The 18,919-nt window shown below is 39.3% G+C and overlaps 1 pseudogene; it reads left to right on the top strand.

Annotated features, from left to right (window-relative positions):
* Positions 1 to 2,196: 2,196 nt before the first annotated feature.
* On the top strand, positions 2,197 to 3,724 carry LOC124993746 (signal recognition particle 54 kDa protein-like; annotated as a pseudogene).
* Positions 3,725 to 18,919: the final 15,195 nt, after the last annotated feature.

The raw sequence follows: 18,919 nt of genomic DNA, 5'->3' as shown, positions 1-18,919 counted from the left end.
TTTTTCTTATTTTAAACTAACCATAAAATGATATAATCATTACTAAAGAAAAATATCTATAAAAAGACTGGCAGAAAAATAAAGATTCAGATTCAGCCTGAGAACACTTGGTGTCTCTGTGTGCTGTTTCTCTACCGCAACAATGCCTCCCATCCACCCAGGACCCCTGGCCACTGCTAGGGCTGGACCCTGGCAATTAGGTGTCAAATCTAGCCTTGGTGAAATCATTCATTAAGACCCCAACCCAGAAGGACTATCTGATAGCAACAGGAGGTGACTCTGTTCAGCCCAGCTGTAGAGCTCAGCACCAGGCAGGGGAATCCATCTCCCCAGGACAGTGCCCTGTCACAGCCGGCAAGCTTATGCTCTAAACGTGTGCCCTCCTTTGCAAGCCTTACATTTTCTTCAGGTTTAATGTCCATTTTTAAATTGACTGCTGTGCCATTAACTTTCAGGTTTGGGAGGTCTTCCTTCTTCCCAGGAAGGGAGCTTTGCAAATATATCTGTCGACCTGCTCTCGCTTAACACATTAAGAAGAACTCTTCTTCTTCAATCTTGTCTTTCTACATATGGAATAGCACTTTGCTCTCTTAGAGAAACTCTTTTTATGTAACTACATCAGTCACTCACGTAAAGCCACCTCCCCTGCATCCTGCGTTTGCCTTGTTCCTCTCCGAAGCCCTCCCCAGTCGGCAATGAGGGAAGCACAGACAGGGAGCTGCTGCGGTTTCTGGAAGGGCAAAGGCAGACTCCTCAGCCCTCGGGTGAACGAGGATGAGAATTCACTGTGCGATGCAGTGAAAAACGTTATGTTGATATGATGTCTGTGCTTTAAAATATATACCAGGCAAAAAGTCAGCAACGCAACCATTTCACAGCCTGGGCCCTGAGCAGCAGTAGCAGATGCATTCATTTTAAATTAGAGCTCCCTCTCTTCCTCCTTCTCTTCCTCCTTCTCCTCCTCCTTCCTCTTCCCCCACCCCCCTCTCTCTCCATGACTGTGAGAGAGACAAAATATAAATGATTAATTTTAAGTAAAGAAGGAAACAATGCGTAGGCTATTTTCCATAGCCAGTTAATAGCTCAATAATTGAGTACAGTGAAAATAGAATTGTTGAAGAAAAATCATTCTCTGGGTAGTAATGGCTATTGGTTACAGTGGTACAGAAAGAAAGTCATCTGTGTAGGTCTCAAATAAATGCTGGTAGAAGACAGCACCCACCTTTATAAAAATCATATTTTAAAAGCCTAGGTATAGATCTAGGCGCTCTGCCACCAACGCTCAGCGCAGAGCCTGTTGGTAGTGCTGGCACGTTCTTTAGCCAGTGCTCATTGCATGAGTGGCTGCAGGCGCTCCCGATCTACCACCGATGGAGCAATCGTACGGGACTCCAGGGCAAGAGGCCTGCTGTAAGGTAGTTGAGCTTGCGCCAAGAGCTCTTTGTGGAAAAACCGAGAAGGTCTGTATTGGCCCTGGAGGACTGTAAAGTATATCTACTGTCTTTGCAAAGACTGAGATTGCTGACTCTGACAACTTGGTAAAAGAAAAAAAATCACAGCATTCATAGTAGAATGGGACTTTGGAGGAATTACTTCACGGAATCCTGAAGATAATGGGCATTCAGCACTTGGAAACTCCATTTTCAAAATGCCAGAGTGCCTATCTCCAATGTCCTTGGAGAACTTGGCGTCAGATTCAGGATATTTCCAAAGACCTCTTGAAATTCAGACTGCTCCCTTCATCCCATGACAAATTCACAAGTGGACACTGGGAAACATGAATACTTGTAAGAATGTATGTGTGAAAATATGAGTTATATAAAGACAGATGCTATCTTCTACCAGCATATATTTGAGACCTACGCAAATGACTTTCTTTCTGTACCACTATAACATACATAAACAGGTGACTTCTCCAGGCCTGGCTTCCTTTCCTAGATTGTGCCCCAAGAGAGCTGAATTTACTACTAACTTTGCTGCAACAGTTATTTAACGGTACAAAACTGAAACCAAAGCCAATCAAAACAAAGAAACATCTCCCTGAATCCTTTTGGGAGATGAACCATAGAAAAGCAGCTCTGTGCCCCGGAAACGGAAGTTTATCCTCTTTCAGAAAGGTTAGACTACATCGAATAATGACATCTCCTCATTGGGCAAAAGAAGAGTTCCTCATAAGCACATCCTTAAGTCTTCAAGATGGTTCTAGCAGAACTTGGAAGAAAAATAACATCAGCATTATGCTCACTGAGCAACACCACCGTTATCAATGAAGAGGTATTAAATGCTATGCTAGAAGAATTATGTACAGCATTATTAGAAGCAGATGTTAATATTAAACTAGTGAAGCAACAAAGAGAAAATGTTAAGTCTGCTGTTGATCTTGAAGAGATGGCATCTGGTCTTAACAAAAGAAAATGGCATGATTCAACATGCTGTCTTTAAAGAACTCAGGAAGCTTGTAGACCCTGGAGTTAAAGCTGAACACCCACTAAAAGAAAACAGAATGTGATTATGTTTGTTGGATTGCAAGGGAGTGGTAAAACAACACGTTCAAAGTTAGCATATTATTGCCTGCGGAGAAGTTGAAAGACTTGTTTGATATGTGCAGACACATTTAGAGCAGGGGCTTTTGACCAACTAAAACAGAATGCTACCAAAGCAAGAATTCCATTCTATGGAAGCTATCCTGAAATGGATCCTATTATCATTGCTTCTACAGGAGTGGAGAAATTCAAAAATGAAAATTTTGAAATTATTATTGTTGATACAGTGTCTGCCACAAACAAGAAGACTCATTGTTTGAAGAAACACTTCAAGTTGCTAACACGATACAACCTAATATCATTGTTTATTTGATGGATGCCTCTATTGGTCAGGCTTGTGAAGCCCAAGCTAAGGCTTTTAAAGATAAAGTAGACGTAGCCTCAGTAATAGTGACAGAACTTGATGGTCATGCAAAAGGAGGTGGTGCAATCAGTGCAGTTGCTGCCACTTAAAAGGTCCAATTATCTTCATTGGTACAGGGGAACATATAGATGACTTCGAGCCTTTTAAAACACAGCCTTCTATCAGCAAACTTCTGGGTATGGGTGATATTGAAGGACTGATAAAGCCAACAAGTTGAAGCTGGATGACAATGAAAAGAATAGAGGAGTTGAAACTTGGCCAGTTTCCATTGCAAGATATGTATGAACAATTTCAAAATATCATGAAAATGGGCCCATTCAGTGAGATCTTGGGGATGATCCCTAGTTTGGGAACAGATTTTATGAGCAAAGGAAATGAACAGGAGTCAATGGCAAAGCTAAAGAAATGAATGACAATAACGGACAGTATGAGTGATCAAGAACTGGAGAGTACAGATGGTGCCCAGATTTTTAGTAAGCAGTCAGGAAGAATCTAAAGAGTAGCACTAAGATCAGGCATGTCAACAAGAGATGTTCAGGAAATCTTGACACAATATGCCAAGTTCACACAGTGGTAAAAAAAGATGGGAGGCATCAAAGGACTTTTCAGAGGTGGTGACATGTCTAAGAATGTGAACCAAGCACAGATGGCAAAATCGAATCAACAAATGGCCAAAATGATGGATCCAAGTGTTCTTCATCACATGGGTGACATGGTAGGACTTCAGTCAATGATGAGGCAGTTTGAACAGGGTGCTGCCAGCAATATGAAAGGTAGAATGGGATCAATAATATGTAAAGAAGATGCCTTAATATAAACTGATTTGGTTGAGTTCATTATTTGCTGAGACCTCAGTTTTCCCTCCTTTTTGCAAACAGGGAAAAAAAGAGTATTTTTCTTGCCCTCTTTTTTTGTGTCTTTCCCCCTTCTTCTCTTTCCTCTTTTCTTCTTCTCTCCTTTCTTTTGATATAAGAAAGGAATATATGGTTTTTGTAAAAATCATTATGTTTTTTGAAAATTTTTCTTTCCATTTTCATCATCTTAATACCTCTCAAGTTAAAGAAATCATGATGTAAAATTTTAGTACTTAAGATTTTTAGTCGCCTCAAAAGTCAAGCATTACTTTTGTAAACAGTCCTGATCAGTAAAGTTGCATGATGTCTCAATAAAAGTGCTGTAAAATTTTTAAAAAGTTTAAAAAGACTATGTATAAGACTTCGATGAGATGTCAAAACACCCACTACCTAATATAAAGTAGTTCTCTACTTCCCTATCCTCCCCCAACCCCCATTGTGAACTAGTTTCTGTATATCAGAGAACCTTAGGTTCAACCTTAGGTTTTTGGGGTTTGACTTTTGTCACTTAACATGAGATTCTCTAACTCCATCCATTTACCAGCAAATGCCAGAATTTCATTCTTCTTTAAAGCTGAATAATATTCCATTATATATATAAACAACATTTTCTTTATCCATTCATCTGTTGAAGGGCATCTAGGTTGGTTTCATAGTTTAACTATTATGAATTGAACTGCTATAAACATTGATGTGACTGTCACTGTAGTATGTTGATTTTAAGTCCTTTGGGTATAAACCAAGGAGTAGTATAACTGGTGGTCCATTCCAAGTTTTCTGAGGAATCTCCATACTGCTTTCCCTAATAGTAGAAGGGAGTGAAGGGAAGGGAAGGGGTATAGGGGTAGGAATGATAGTGGACTTTATTGCCTCATGTACACATATGACTGCATGACAAATGTGCTCCTATAATCTGTATATTAGAAAAATGAGAGATTATATTTCATTTATGTATGAGCTATCAAAATGTATAAATGCATTCTACTGTCATGTACAACTAATTAGAACAAAAAAAAATTTTTTAATAAATTTAAAAAACACCCCAGAACAGACAAAACTTAAAAAGTAACAACAACAAATGCTTTTGAGGATGCAGAGCAGCTACATTTTTTATATCTTGCTGGTGGGAATACAAAAGATACAGTCTTTCTTCTGCCATGTAACAGAAGTTTCTTAAACATATCAGTTTCCTAAAAATGGCTTAGCAGTTAAAAAAAAAAAAACTAAACATATATTGACCATATGACCTAATAATTACATCCCCAAGAGCTTATTGCTGAGAAATGAAAACTTTGGTACATAGAAAAACCTGTACATGATGTTCATAGAACCCTTATTTGTAATAGAAAAGGTGTAGAAATTGTTCAGATGTCTTCCAATAGGTGAATGGTTAAAACCGTGTAACATACCAACAACTACCACTCAGCAATAAAAAGGATTAAATCATAAATACATCTGAGCAATAGCCAGCCCTCAGTCATATGGAGGGAAAAAGCCAGTCTCAAAAAGTCACATAGTACATGCTTGAATTTATATAGCATTCTCAAAATGACAATATTACAGAGATGGAGAACAAGTTTGTGGTTGCCAGGAATGAGGATTGATGGGAACAGTGATGAACATGAGTCTGAAGAGGACTCATGAGTGCTTCCTTTATCATAATGGAAGAGTTCTGTATTTTGATTGTGTGGCAATTATAAAAATCTGCAGGGGTAATTAATGCACATATTTTATTAATGTTGATTTCCTGGTTTTTATACTATACTATAGGTACATCAAATGTTCCCATTAAGAGAAATGGGGTAAAGGGTACATTTTTAAATTTTTTAAATTGTAAAATAACATTTAATAACATAAAAATTATTCTTGTTATAAGCAGGATACTGAATATATATGCGTACTTACATACCACCCTTACTGGTGTAATTTAACCTGGGGAGCAGAATGTAAATGTGTTTCTCTTTTGTACTTTACAAAAATCCTATGATGTACTAATGTATTAATTAATTTTATAATCAGCACCCAGAATTCTGTTTTGCTGTGCTCTGCCAGGACTTTACTTTTAAAATGGCAAGTTATATGTGTTCTGCTAAAATTAATGATCCAGAACTTGTCCCTGGGAGAGAATTGCAAAAATGAAAGGAATAGCCCACAAAGATCAACTAGGCCCTCCTAGGAAAAGGACGGACAAATAAAAATGAAGAAGAACCTCATTTGTGTTAGGTCTACTTTTTTTTAGTTAATACAGACCTAAAATTAATAAGACCACCAAATATCCTGGCCATAACATTTAAATCAGATGTAGTATTTTTGTAACTATTAAAGCAATGGTGTTGATTTGCTTGGAAAATATTTCCCTATCCCCACTAGGGTGCATTCAGAAAGCTACTCATGCTTCTTAATATAAATCACCCCTGTGGCCACTAGAAGAAGGCTGACCATGTGGTAACTGCAAATTCCCCTGAGATAAACATGAAGGTTAAGGTCTTCACTGAAGTATTATCTATTTGGTAATTACTATGGACTTATGCTCCTTACCGTCCTCCCCTCTGAGATTCTCTGGTGGTGGTACATAACAAGTAAGTTATTCATAACTTTATAGTCACACTTCATTTTTCTCTTTGGATCATCTACATTTATAAACTTAATTTTCATAAGTATTTCTAAAGTAGACGCCACACATCTCCAGGATGAGTTTCATGACAGAAGATAACAGGGTTTTACAATTTTCCCCTGCTATTTATGAAAACAAAGAACAACCTGTTTTTTATTCAGATGTAATACCTCTAATCATCAAAAAAGCATTGATTTCATGTTTTTGGATAAAATAATCCTGAATTATTTTAAATCATGGAACAAATGTCATCCAAATTATAATTTCAAGGTAGGCTCACAATCAACAGGAATACACACCATGTTGAAATTCAAATACATGTTTAGTGTCATCTTTTTAAAAAAAATCTTGAATTACAGGAATACAAAAGAGAAACACCTAAGTACACACCTAAGTACAAATAAAGAAAAATTCTCTTGAGCCAACTGACATTCCCAGGAAATCCTGCCCACTGTTGCATCAGAAATAGAAACTGACATAAATGTGAGTGTGTTAGTTGGAAGAATAGAACAAATATATGCACAGACATAGGCAATGTGGAGCAGAGAAGGGATGGACAAGCAGAGACTCAAATCCTGCTCCTGGAAAATCATGGTTGAATAATAATCAAGTTCAGGGCCAAACTAGGGAAATTTGGCTTCTGGTTAGAGCCCCAGTTTGGAGCTGAGTTCCTCCAGTACCACATCCCAGGATAGATAAGTCCGTGCTTATGGTGCTAGTCAGACCACTGCTGCAGCCTTCCCTTTAGAACTCAAAGAATGTTGTGAATTTTTCAAAACCACTAATTCATATTCCCCCTTCATTTGATGCTTCCCACCACCCCTGGAAGGAAGTGGCAGAATCTGAGGTTGTGGTCATCTTGAGCACTCTCTCTCCCCATCCCTCTCTGGGATCTTCTAATATCCTGTCTCAGAGAGATGAGTGACCACAAGGATCTGCTGGGGACCCACCACAGAGGCAGTGATACTCCACCAGTCCTTACTCCACCATCTGGGACCACACAGAGAACGCTAAATTTCTTTGCATCATAATTATCACCTCCATGATTCCTAATATTTCTTGGGCCTTGATTCATGTCCAAGATAACTCTGCTAACAATTTCAAATGTTTTGCTTTATTTGATCCACCTAACAGCTTCAATCTGCAGGTATGAATATTTCGTTTAACAGAAGAAATTCAAGGTCTAGGAAGTTTAGTAGCCAGTCCAAGACCACAAAACCAGTGGGGGGTAAGGTCAGAATCTGAACACTTCATTCTTAATCATACGTTGCCCTCCACACGAGAGGCAACAGCTCTGTGCACGCCCTGAGCCTGCTCTCATAAAGATTAGACATTGTTTCTCTATCCATGCAGAGATCTCTAGGACATTGCCGCAGAGATCCTAACTGGATTCAAATAGTTCATTAGAGTGTCTGTTAGGATCCAGACTAAGATGAAAATTGCATAGAGTGAAGTATAAAGGAGATGTCTATTTGCAATGTCACAACAGAAGTAGAGAAGTCTTTGACAAGTTACCCACAGTCCTGCTCCTAACATACCCAGTAGTGCTCATGTTCTTCTTCCATATTGGTGCAGGCACCAACTTCCTTAACAAGACTCCAAACCTAAAGAAATAAAACCAAGAATCAATAAGTGGGACAGCATCATATTCGAAAGCTTCTACATAGTACAGGAAATAAAAGCATGAAGAGAAAGCCTACAGAAATGGGAGAAAATATTTGCCAGTTACTCCTTTGACAAGGGATTAGTATCCAAAATATATCAAGAACTCAAAAAACTTAATACCAAAAAAACCAACAACCCAATCAGTAAATTGGGGGAAAGAACTAAGCAGACACTTCTCAAAAGAAGAAATACAAATGACCAAAAATATATATGAAAAACAATGTTCAACATCCCTAGTAATCAGAGAAATGTAGTCAAAACTACTATGAAATTTCATCTCACTTCAGGTAGAATGGCAATCATCAAGAATATAAATAATAACAAATGCTGGCAAGGATGTGGGGGGAAAAGGGTACACTCATGCATTGTTGGTGGGACTGAAAATTAGTAAAATCACTTTGGAAATTAATATGAGGATTCCTCAAAAAAACAAAGAATAAAGCTGGGGTTGTGACTCAGTGGTAGAGCGCTTGCCTAGCAAGTGCAAAGCACTGCATTCAATTCTCATTCTCCACACCAATTCAATTCTCAGTACCACATAACAAATAAATAAATAAAATTAAGATACTGTGTCCATCTATGACTAAAAGCATTTAAAAAAAAGAATAGAAAAAAAAAAAGAATAGAACCACCATATATGATCCAGCAATCCCATTCCTTGGAATTTATTCAAAAGAACTAAAATCAGCAAACTATAGTGATATATGCACAATGTTTATAGCAGTACAATTCAGAGTACCCAGGTTATAGAGTTGGCCCAGATGCTCATCAGTAGAATAAAAAAACATTTGGTATATGACCAGAAGGTAATTTTCCTCAGACACAAAGAAGACGGAAAGTATGACATTTGCTGGTAAATGGATGGAACTGGTAAATATCTCACTCAGAGAGTCAAAGGTCAAATGTTTCCTTTCAGGTGAGGAAGGCATTGTGAAATAAGGGGAAAAAAAATGGAGGGAGATCCCATGAAAATAGAAGGGGAATTAGTGGAAGGAGATTGAAGGGAAGGGAAGAGGGACAGGAAAAGGAGGAGCTGTGGAATGAAATTGACCAAATTATGCTATGTTTATATATTTGACAATATTGCAGCGAATTCCACCTTTACATATATCTATAAGCACCAATTAAAAAAACAATAAACAAATAGAAGGGGGACCAGGAGAGGAGAAGAAGGGGCTCATGGGAGAGAGGAGGTGAGGGAAAGAAGAAGTGCTAGGGACTGAAACGCATGTATGATTATGTCAGAATGAACCCCACTATTATGTATAACCATAATTCACTAACAAAAATGTTTTTAAAATTCAAAACTATAGAAAAAGTTATATTCTGTGGGGGCAAAAAAGATTCCTATATTTCCCATGCCCTTCCTTCTTCCTAACACCGCAAGAGTCATAGAAGAATCTCAAACAACCTTGCAGTGCTGTCTATGGCAATAAATTTCTATGAATTATAAATGTCTGTTTGTAAATTCTTTGTGAGTAGGGGCCGTGTCTCCCTTAGCTTTGTATCACATACACATAAGTTTTTGGATTAGGCGAAAAGAAAAATCAATAAGCAACAACCTACGTAGACCCAAGAAAAACTCAAAAGTAAACACTGCTTCAACCTCACAGCCAAAAGTCACCCCAGTCAAAACACAATTTGTCTTAGTTTGACTCTCAAAGAAGCAATCCCTGAGATGAGGACTGGGTGAGAATTATTTAATCAGGAGTTAATCCCCAAAAACAGAAATAAAGGACTGAGAAAAAGTGAGACAGGAAGGGAAAGAAGTCAATGAAAGATGGATTCATGAACTGGATTAACACCTGGGCAGCTGTAGCTCACTCTTACTGGAGACCTTCTGGGCAACTTTGTAGGGCATTTCTCAGAACTGCCACACACCGGATGATGGGAGGCTGAGGTATTTTTCTGCAGCACTGAAAGTTTCCTCTGAGGGTGTTAACTCCCCCAAACTCTGGATCACACCTGAACAAGACTAAGAATTCCACAGCTTTGAAGAAAGTAACTCAGAGATTCCCCAGTTCGAGTTTGGTAAAGGACCCAGGCAGTTGCATGGGGCCGCTGTTCCAAAATCAGGGAGGCTGAAAATTTGGCATGGTGCATCACAGTTATCTGATCCAGCATCTTTATTTGCACTTTCTAAATAAACTCTGGAATAGAAAGTCTTTGTGTTCTCAGACTTTCAGGTGAAGCAAAAAAGCTAAGTATAATGAACATTCCAAAGGGTACAACCAAGAAACCGCCAGATACTTCCCAACTAGTGGAAGTGAAGGTGTTTGTACCAGATGGAAATAGGTGTCTGTATTAACTTTCTAGGATTGTTGTAAAATACTGCAGACTGGGTGCCTTACATACAGAATTTGTTTTCCCACAATTCTAGAGCCTAGAAGTCCAAAATTAAGGTGTCATCAGGGTGGTTTCTCCTGAGGCCTCTCTCCTTGACTGGCGAATGGCCTCTTCTGCCTGTGTCTTCACACGCTTTTTTCATACTTATGTGCCCTAATCTGCACTTCCTATTAAGATACCAGTCCTATTGTATTAGGCTCACCCTAATTAACTCATTTGAACTTAATCACTACTTCAAGATGCTCTCTCTAAACATAGTCACATTCTGAACTAGTAAGGGTTAGGATGTCAACATACAATATTGGGGGGACACAGTTCAGTCCATAACAGTATTTCACTCCCCAGCTGAAGGTTTGCTAAGTTAAGAAATTCTTAGTTCCCTGGAGAAGGTCTAAGAACTAACCATTCCACTAATGGTGAAATTGTTCTCTGGAGAGCCAACATGGATGAACTGGAGTTTAGGGGCATATATAAATGCAAAAGCTGGCACCTGCCTCCCACCAGAGAATGTAGAAGATGGGCATATCAATGGGAGGAGGGAGGGAGCCACAGATGGAGTCAGAGTTTAGAATGCCAAGGGTCAAGGACCTAGGTGTTCCCCATGGGTTCAGTGAGAACTAGAGGTAGGCAGGCTTGAGGCATCTTGATGGGATGCAACAGTCCACACAGTGTAGCAGGGTAGAGGACAATGGAGGGAGGATTGGAAGAAGCCACCTGCAGGATGTACTTGGAACACAAAACATGTCACACAGCAGGCCCACAAATGAGCCAGCATTTGGAGGCCCACCACATGGATCATCAATAGTCAAGAGAAACCTAAAATTAATAGGAGATTTCCCACTTCCCTTTAACCCCTGCCTCCCATGCCCCAAACCTGGAGGAGCCTGTAGCAGGAGGAAGGAGGAAGAGAAAGGAGTAGCATGAGGGAAGGCCACACCCCATTTCTAGACCCTAGGTCAGATCTGAGCTGAAAGGAGAGAAACTCAGAACTGGATGAATTTTTAGATTTGACTGGATCTTTGAATACTTGACAGTGGATCATAACAGAACAGGGCTTCTGTAATGAGCAAAAAAGGAACAGAAAACTATGGGATTTTCTCCAGACTTCATCTAAGGACAAGAAAGAGGTATCTGATCAGGCATATTTGAGTGTAATAGATTTTTTTAAAAATTAGATTGTTCACTATTTCTACCCACATTGACTTCAGTTCCCTCCATAAACCAATAGCACTTTATGTTCTCAGGTACAAATTATCAGGAAAAAAAAAAATTCTGAACTGGCGGATGCCAGTTCCCAGAAATCCTCCAAGGTACCTTATACCCTGTAACCAAACTCATATTCCTTAGACACTCCTTCCATCCAAATATCTCTAGGTCAAAATTCACCATTAACTCCTTGGTATGAAGGATAAAGCCCAGAGTTTTCTACTTGACCCTAAAGGCCTTCTCCACCAATCCTCTTCTCCAGAAGTCTGCTGATTCTTCTCTTACAGGTTAAAGCACATTCCTGGGCTTTTCCACTGGTCCTCCCATCATGATCCAGTAGGTTCTGAATGAAGATTGAATCTCACTGATATACATCAAGAAACCCAAGGCATCTACCCTTCAGCAACCATTATAGCTAGTGTGGGCTCTGTGTGTGAACTCCAAGGCCATCCCTTGTCCCAGGTTCCTTAAAGATTCCATATTACACTGAACAGGATCCCACTCCCATTATATCTAACTTCTCCCATGTTAAGAGTGTGAGTTCTTTCTCTTATATTTAGACCTTTAAGTAGGAACCCAGACTCTAGTTCTTCACATTTTTCTTAATCTTCTTTGGTACAAAAGGAGGCAAGAAAGAACATAATATAGACCTTTTTAAATGAGTTTCTCAATTCCTTGACTGCCTCCTATAATCGGGCAGTGTTTTTGTTAGCTATTGCGCTGCTATGACTAAATGATCTGATCAGCACAATTATAGAGGAGAAAGGTTTATTTGAGGGCTCACGGTTTCAGAGGTCTTAGTCCATAGAAAGTCGTCTCCATTCCTCAGGGCTCAAGATGAGGCTGAACATCAGGGTCTGAGAGGGTGGTGGAGGAAAGCAACTTACATCAGGGTGATCAGAAAGCAGAGATAGAGATTCCATTCTCCAGATACAAAATATATACCCCATAACCATGCCCAATTCCCACCTCCTCCAGTCACACCCTACCACTTCAATTAATCCCATCAGGGATTAATTTAACTAATTGGATTAAGACTCTTGCAACCCAATCATTTCTCCTCTGAAACTTCCTGCATTGTCTCACATGTGAGATTTTGGGGGACACCTCACATCCAAACCATAACAGGCAGTAATCATCCTAAGTGAGTACACTGAATCTTTTCCCTCTTAAAAATAAGGAGCCACAAAAAATGTAGATTCCCCCAAATTCAAGGATATTACGACCTATTGGGCAGACTACTGAAGGTCAAGGACAAAGTCTCCATAGAGTTTCCTTGAACTTCCACATTCTCTTGCAACATATAATAACACAGTTAAAGGGCAATGGATCTCATTCTTTATAAAGCAAGAAAATATATTTGCAGAATCTAACGTTCACTCTAGAATTAAGATCAACATCCCCCAGCCCCATCCTGTCTTTATGTTTTTAAAATTGCTTTATTGTTGCCATGCAAGCTTATGCCTGAATTACAGCCTTTAATAAAGCAATGACAGTTTTATTTCTCAGGTGCCCGATGACCATATTAACCTCTCCTCAGTTGAGTTATTAATTGTGTGTCCTGCCCACATCTCTTTGGTGTGGCTTCCAAGGAGAGAGAGAGTCTAAAGCTTCTCAGGAAGGGAAGGACATGTTTATAGTCAGTCCAGTGGGAGTGTTTGCATAATTACTGGAATGAGTGAGGAGGTGCTTTCTAAAATAGACAAGTGTACTAAGTTTTAATATATTTCGTGACAATGCATAAGACAAGAGTGCGTGTCATACCTGATATAAGACCCCTTGGGTCGTCAAAATAAATAAATACGTGTAGAGGCACCGGAATGAATTCTGTCACGGGTATAAACAGAAACATCCAGGGGAAATGAGCTTTGATTCTTGACAAGAGAATCGTTTGTGATCTGAATGAGGACAGCTGTATAGAAAAGGTAACAGAGCGCCTGGGGACACAAAGTCTTCGCTGGTTTTGCTCTAATCCCATGTTGTAAAGACAGCTTAATGTGAGGGAGGACTGGCAAGCAGAGATTTGATGAATCCCAAGATTGGAGTAAAACCTTTTCTAATTTGACTCGCCAGTATTTAATCTTATAACTGTGCATCCTTAATCAAAACTCAGAGGGAATCTTTAATCTCGTGTCTATAAAACGGCAGATGATTAGAGGACCTGACCTGTCTGTGCTCCCTACAGCTTCCTCCCTTTCTATTTTCTAGATGCTTCTTAATGCTCTTCATATCTCCCAGGAGTCCCAGTTATAGAAAAGATAAATTCTGAAATTTTAGGCAAATGAATATGAAGAACATAACAGTTAACATTCTATGTTCAATCTTTCATCTGTTCATTCATTCTTTTTTTGTTTTTTTTTAAGTGGTTAATGAACATCTATTCGTTGGCCGGCAGTTCTTCACATAGTAATACAGAGCACGAGCAAGATGGACACATCTATCTTTACAGACTACATTTTAGAATATAACAAGGACTTTTTCACCCTGTCTTCATGAAGTAAGTAAATGCAAGTGACCCAGAAAGATACATATGCTTTTTAGTAGTAAACAACACTAGAGACAATTCTGTTTCAGACGACTGCAAGGTGAAAACTGTTTACCAAAGAAATTCTGTCATACAGCTTGCTAGAGTGTTTGGATCCTGTTAAAATATTGATAACAGGTGATAGAATTCATCATTCCAGCATCACAGGATTTTGATTACCAGACAAAGGTTTTAAATAGTGCCTGATATATTTTTTATGCATAATGAACAGGACTTGAGGCAAGACTTCTCACCCGTGCCCCGTGTCCCGTCCTAAGCACCACTTTTATAAAGGAGCATGCCCTGGGAAAACAGAACAGGACTCCTGTGTACCTTCTCCCTTCACGCACATTCTACTATATCCAGCTAACACCTGCCTCTTCTGACCATTTTGGGAAACGTTTTTAAGAATATTAAAATCTTTGCATTCTTCAGCACCCAAATTCAATTTAGGTAGAGGAACCATGTTTCAATGATCAACAACTGATGAATAAACTAACAAAACCACAACAATGCAAATCAGAAAATTCCTGAGAAAGTTTATTTATTTTTTTTTTGGTCACTATGGGCAAATTAATGAATTGTATAAAGCACAGATATTCTGAGGAGTGAAAGCATGCTTTTAGTTTTTGGAAAAGTTTTCTAGGTTGGATTCTGACAAATTCAAGAAACAAAAGAGTGACAGACTCCTTCACATTCCTCACCCCTGTTTCCCTCTTCACAAATTAATGAGTCTGATACACAGGACGCTGGTAAGAGCATCATTGAAAAATAATTTTTTTAATAATATTCTGTAATCAGATTTATTCTATCCACCATCCTAAGCTATCTGGGCAAAGCTCACTGCAGCAAAAACCTAAGTGACAATATCCACAATCAAAATGATATTTTCTGTTGACCTTGGCATATGTAAGAGCATAAGCAATTCCAAGATGGTTTATTAACTTGTGTGGAAACTACTTCCCTCTTTTGTGTTGTTCTTTTGGATAAGACCAAATGGATTCCCAGAGATTTTCTCTAAGGCACCTGGGAGGCACCAGACACCAAGATCTTTGGTTCTTATTTATTATTTGTCTAGAAGACCCTTTGGTTCCAGGAAAGGAAATATTAGCTGCCTGTCAATCACATTTTATTTGTGAATTTGTGCACAAGAGCATGTTAATAAAAGGGACACTAGAAAACATCTAATCAAAAAAGGCTTGGCAATCATAAAAGGCTAAATACCAGAATGTACTAGAAGTACTAACTCTGAAAAGGAACTTGACTGACCCAACAGTAGTCTATGCAAGCCAGGAGGAAGAGTGAACTCTAGGACAGAAACATGAAGATTCTAGATCTCAGAAGGAGAAGAGGAAGATTCTTGAAGTGCTTTTCTTTTCCCACCACTGGTCTGGAATAGGAAAAGGAGAGTGAGGGAAGGCAGAGCAAAGACTGTGGTCTCTTCCTGCCTCTTCTAAACAGGAGCCCCAACATCTGACATTCAGGTGAATCTCTGACTGAACCGTAATGGCTGCCAGATAATCTCTCATTTTTAAGAAAAAGTATTTTGTAGTATTTGAGATATAGAAGATGAAATAAGAGTAATACAAGTACCTATGTACCTGACTTAAGAAATGAAATTTTACTACCTAGCATATTGAAAGACCTCTGTCTGCCCACTCCAAATTCATCCTCTGCTTCACGTTCAAAGGCAACCATTGTCCTGAATTCAGGGTTGGCCTTTCCATTTTTAACTCTCATGTATTCTTCTTTTATTTTTAAATCTTTATACAGTTTTCTGTTGTATGTTTTTAATTTTTACATATTCTTCTGCAACTTGCTTTCTCAAGCAACATCATGCTTATGCTATTATTTCATGTGTATATTTAACTCTAGTTTATTAAATCTTGGTGCTATATATCCCATTTCTTGAATGTACTACTGTGAATAAATCCACTTTTTTCTATTGATGGGCAGAGAGGTTGTTTCTGAGTGTCTGCCTGTCTGCTACTACACACTCTTTGGTTCTATCTTCTCCAGTATACAGGCAAGATGTCCCACGGTGTGTTTGCAGGAGTGGAACTGCTGAGTCATAGAGCAAGTGAATCTTCAACTTTACTAAATATTGCAAATACATCTCAAAAGTGGCTACACCAATTTATAGTCCCCCTGCCGTGCATAGTGATTGCTACTGCTTTAAATCCTTGTCATCACTAAGTGGCATCGGATTTTGAAATTTCTGCCACTATGACAAGTGAGAAATGATTTCTCATAATTGTTCATATTCTTCCTAATTAGTAGTGAAGTAAATCATCTTTTTGAGTGATTACTAGTCATTCATGTTTCCTCATCTGTGACAACCCATGTTCTTTCTTTCTGATCCTTTAGTTATTGTTATGCTGCTTCTCCTTTTCTGATTGATGTGCCGAATTTCTTACATAGACTGGGTATTGATCGCCTGTTGATTATACATGCCATAAATATCTATCTCTTTTTCATTCTTATTACGGTTTTTTTGATGAACAAAATTTTTAATGTAATAAATGCTGTCAATATTTTTGTCTACAGTGTGTATTTTTCCTGTTTTATTTATTCCTTGCACGGAAGTCTTGAAAATGTTTTTTATTTTTTTCTTTTTCTTCTAGGTATTTCAAGTTTGCATTCTCTCAGCCAGGTGCTTCGCAGTCAGGGGTTGGATGAATTTCTGTGTGAGGCACAAAGCAGCAGGGCATAGTGACTTAGGAGGATTGGAGCCAGACTAATCGGCTTCACAAATCTCAGCTCCTCCTCTTTAGAGCTTGTCATTTAACCCCTATGTTCCCCAGTTTCTTCATCTGTAAAATGGGTTTAATATCAATAGTACCTAGTCACAAGGAAAAGCAAAATGCAACTGGAAGAGTAAAGGCTCTTAGAACAATATCTACTAAGTTCAGTGGAAGTGATTATTATTGCTATTTTTATTATCAATAATTATTATATGAGGCAACCATCTAACTTTATTTTTGCATGCAAATAGTCAATTTTTCCACTCCCATATATAATCTAGGCCAGTGCTTCCTCCCTGATCTAATAATGCCATTTCCCTTATACATCAGCTGTCTTTTTCTAGGCTTTCTGATCTTCTGTGTGTCTGTTTATCTATCCTCTAAGGAAACTGTAAGTCTACATTTAAAATTCCCTGAGTTCTAAACATCCCTGAGGTTATTCATCTTGCCCCTCCCTTCTCCTATATTCTCACCCAACATTTTGGTTCTTTGTGAAACCTAAAGGAAAAGTATTTTCCTATGGCTGCTAAAACAATGAATCACAAACTAGGGAACTTAAAACAACATACGGTTCTGGGGGCTAGAGGTCCGACACCAAGGTGGCCAGGCTACCTCTGAAATCCATAAGGGAAACCACCCTTGCTTCCCAGCCACAGCTGGCTTGCTGGCAGTCTTTAGAGTGTCTCTCCAGTCCTCTGTCTTCACAGAGCACATCCCCCCACCCCGCCCTTGTCTCTTCTCTTCACATGAAGTTCTTTGTATAAAGCTGTCAGTCATATCAGATTAGTGTCCACTCTCCTACAGGATAACTTCATCTTGGCTAACTCTATTTCCAAATAAGGTCACATTCTGAGTACCACGGGTTGGAACTTCAATTTTTTGGAAGGGACAAAATCCATCTTGTCACAGAGCCAAAAATGCTAGCCCCAGGCTTTCATCTAAGCTTCTAGCCCTCATTTAAACATCTCTGTCCACCCACTGAGGATTAGGGCCATCGCGCCTTCAGGGACAGTGAGTCAGTCCTCCTGGATCTAGTTGCTCTAACTCAGACAGGTTTTAAAGTAAATAATTGCCAACTTCAAATTCTAGCCAATCCCCTCAGGAGCTCATGAAGACTCAAGATCTCTGAATCCTGCCTTCAGGGATTCTGATCCAGTCGTTCAATTTGATCAGTGTGAATGCCGATGATCGAGAGAGGAACTTTGGGAAACGCTACTCCAGACCATATGTGAAGGGACACATCCCTAAAGAAGGGACAACCTTGGAGCAGGCGACCTGGGTACTTAACACTTAAGCAGCTGCTCCTCAGTCCAAAGGTCTTGGAAGAAAGGGGCTGTTGATGGAGAACCAGAGTTTTTCCATTAAGTGTTCAAAAAGTTAGATTAAGGCTACATCACCATTTAAAATCCCTTTCTTAGAGGATCACAGAATTGAACTGGTTCCAGTTTTTAATTAGCAATTCAATTGTGTCTTCGGCTTCCAGCCGCTGCAGCTTACCTCAAGACCCCAAGTAGAACACGGCAGGCCTCAAGTGCACGTTAATGAAGCTGGGAAGCAGGGGTTTCTTTCTTACTTGAAAACAAGAAAAGGAGAGTAGAAACCACTGGAATGTGTTGAGAGCCTACTATTCGCTGGGCATTCTTTGAGGCACTTGGAATACAGCCCTGAACCAAAGAGACGAAATCTCCGTTATCACAGAACTTGTCTCTTGTGGACATTGGGCAGTTGAGAAACAAGGTAACCTAGTAAAATAAGAAATCCCATGGCAGTGGATATTTTGACCTCTTCATTTAATGCTAGACCTCAAGCACACAGACTGGGTCCTTGGGACATGATAGAGGATCATGGTGTCATGCGGATGGAGAATGATAAGGTAGGAAGATGGAACAGGGAGTTGGGGGGTATGATTTTAAAGGAGGGAATCAGGGACCCTCTTGAAAGTATTAGTGAAGTAAAACCTTGAAGGAACGGGGGTGAGAGCCACGTAACACATCCTGGGAAGGTAGAAGCCCTAGAGCAGCCTGTGGGGAGACCTGGGGATGGAAGCACACTTGGTGCG

The sequence above is a fragment of the Sciurus carolinensis genome, chromosome 9 (genome assembly GCF_902686445.1).
Source record: "Sciurus carolinensis chromosome 9, mSciCar1.2, whole genome shotgun sequence".
Taxonomy (NCBI): Eukaryota; Metazoa; Chordata; class Mammalia; order Rodentia; family Sciuridae; genus Sciurus; species Sciurus carolinensis.
The sequence above is the reverse complement of the archived record's forward strand: the minus strand, read 5'-3'. Positions and strand labels throughout refer to the sequence as shown.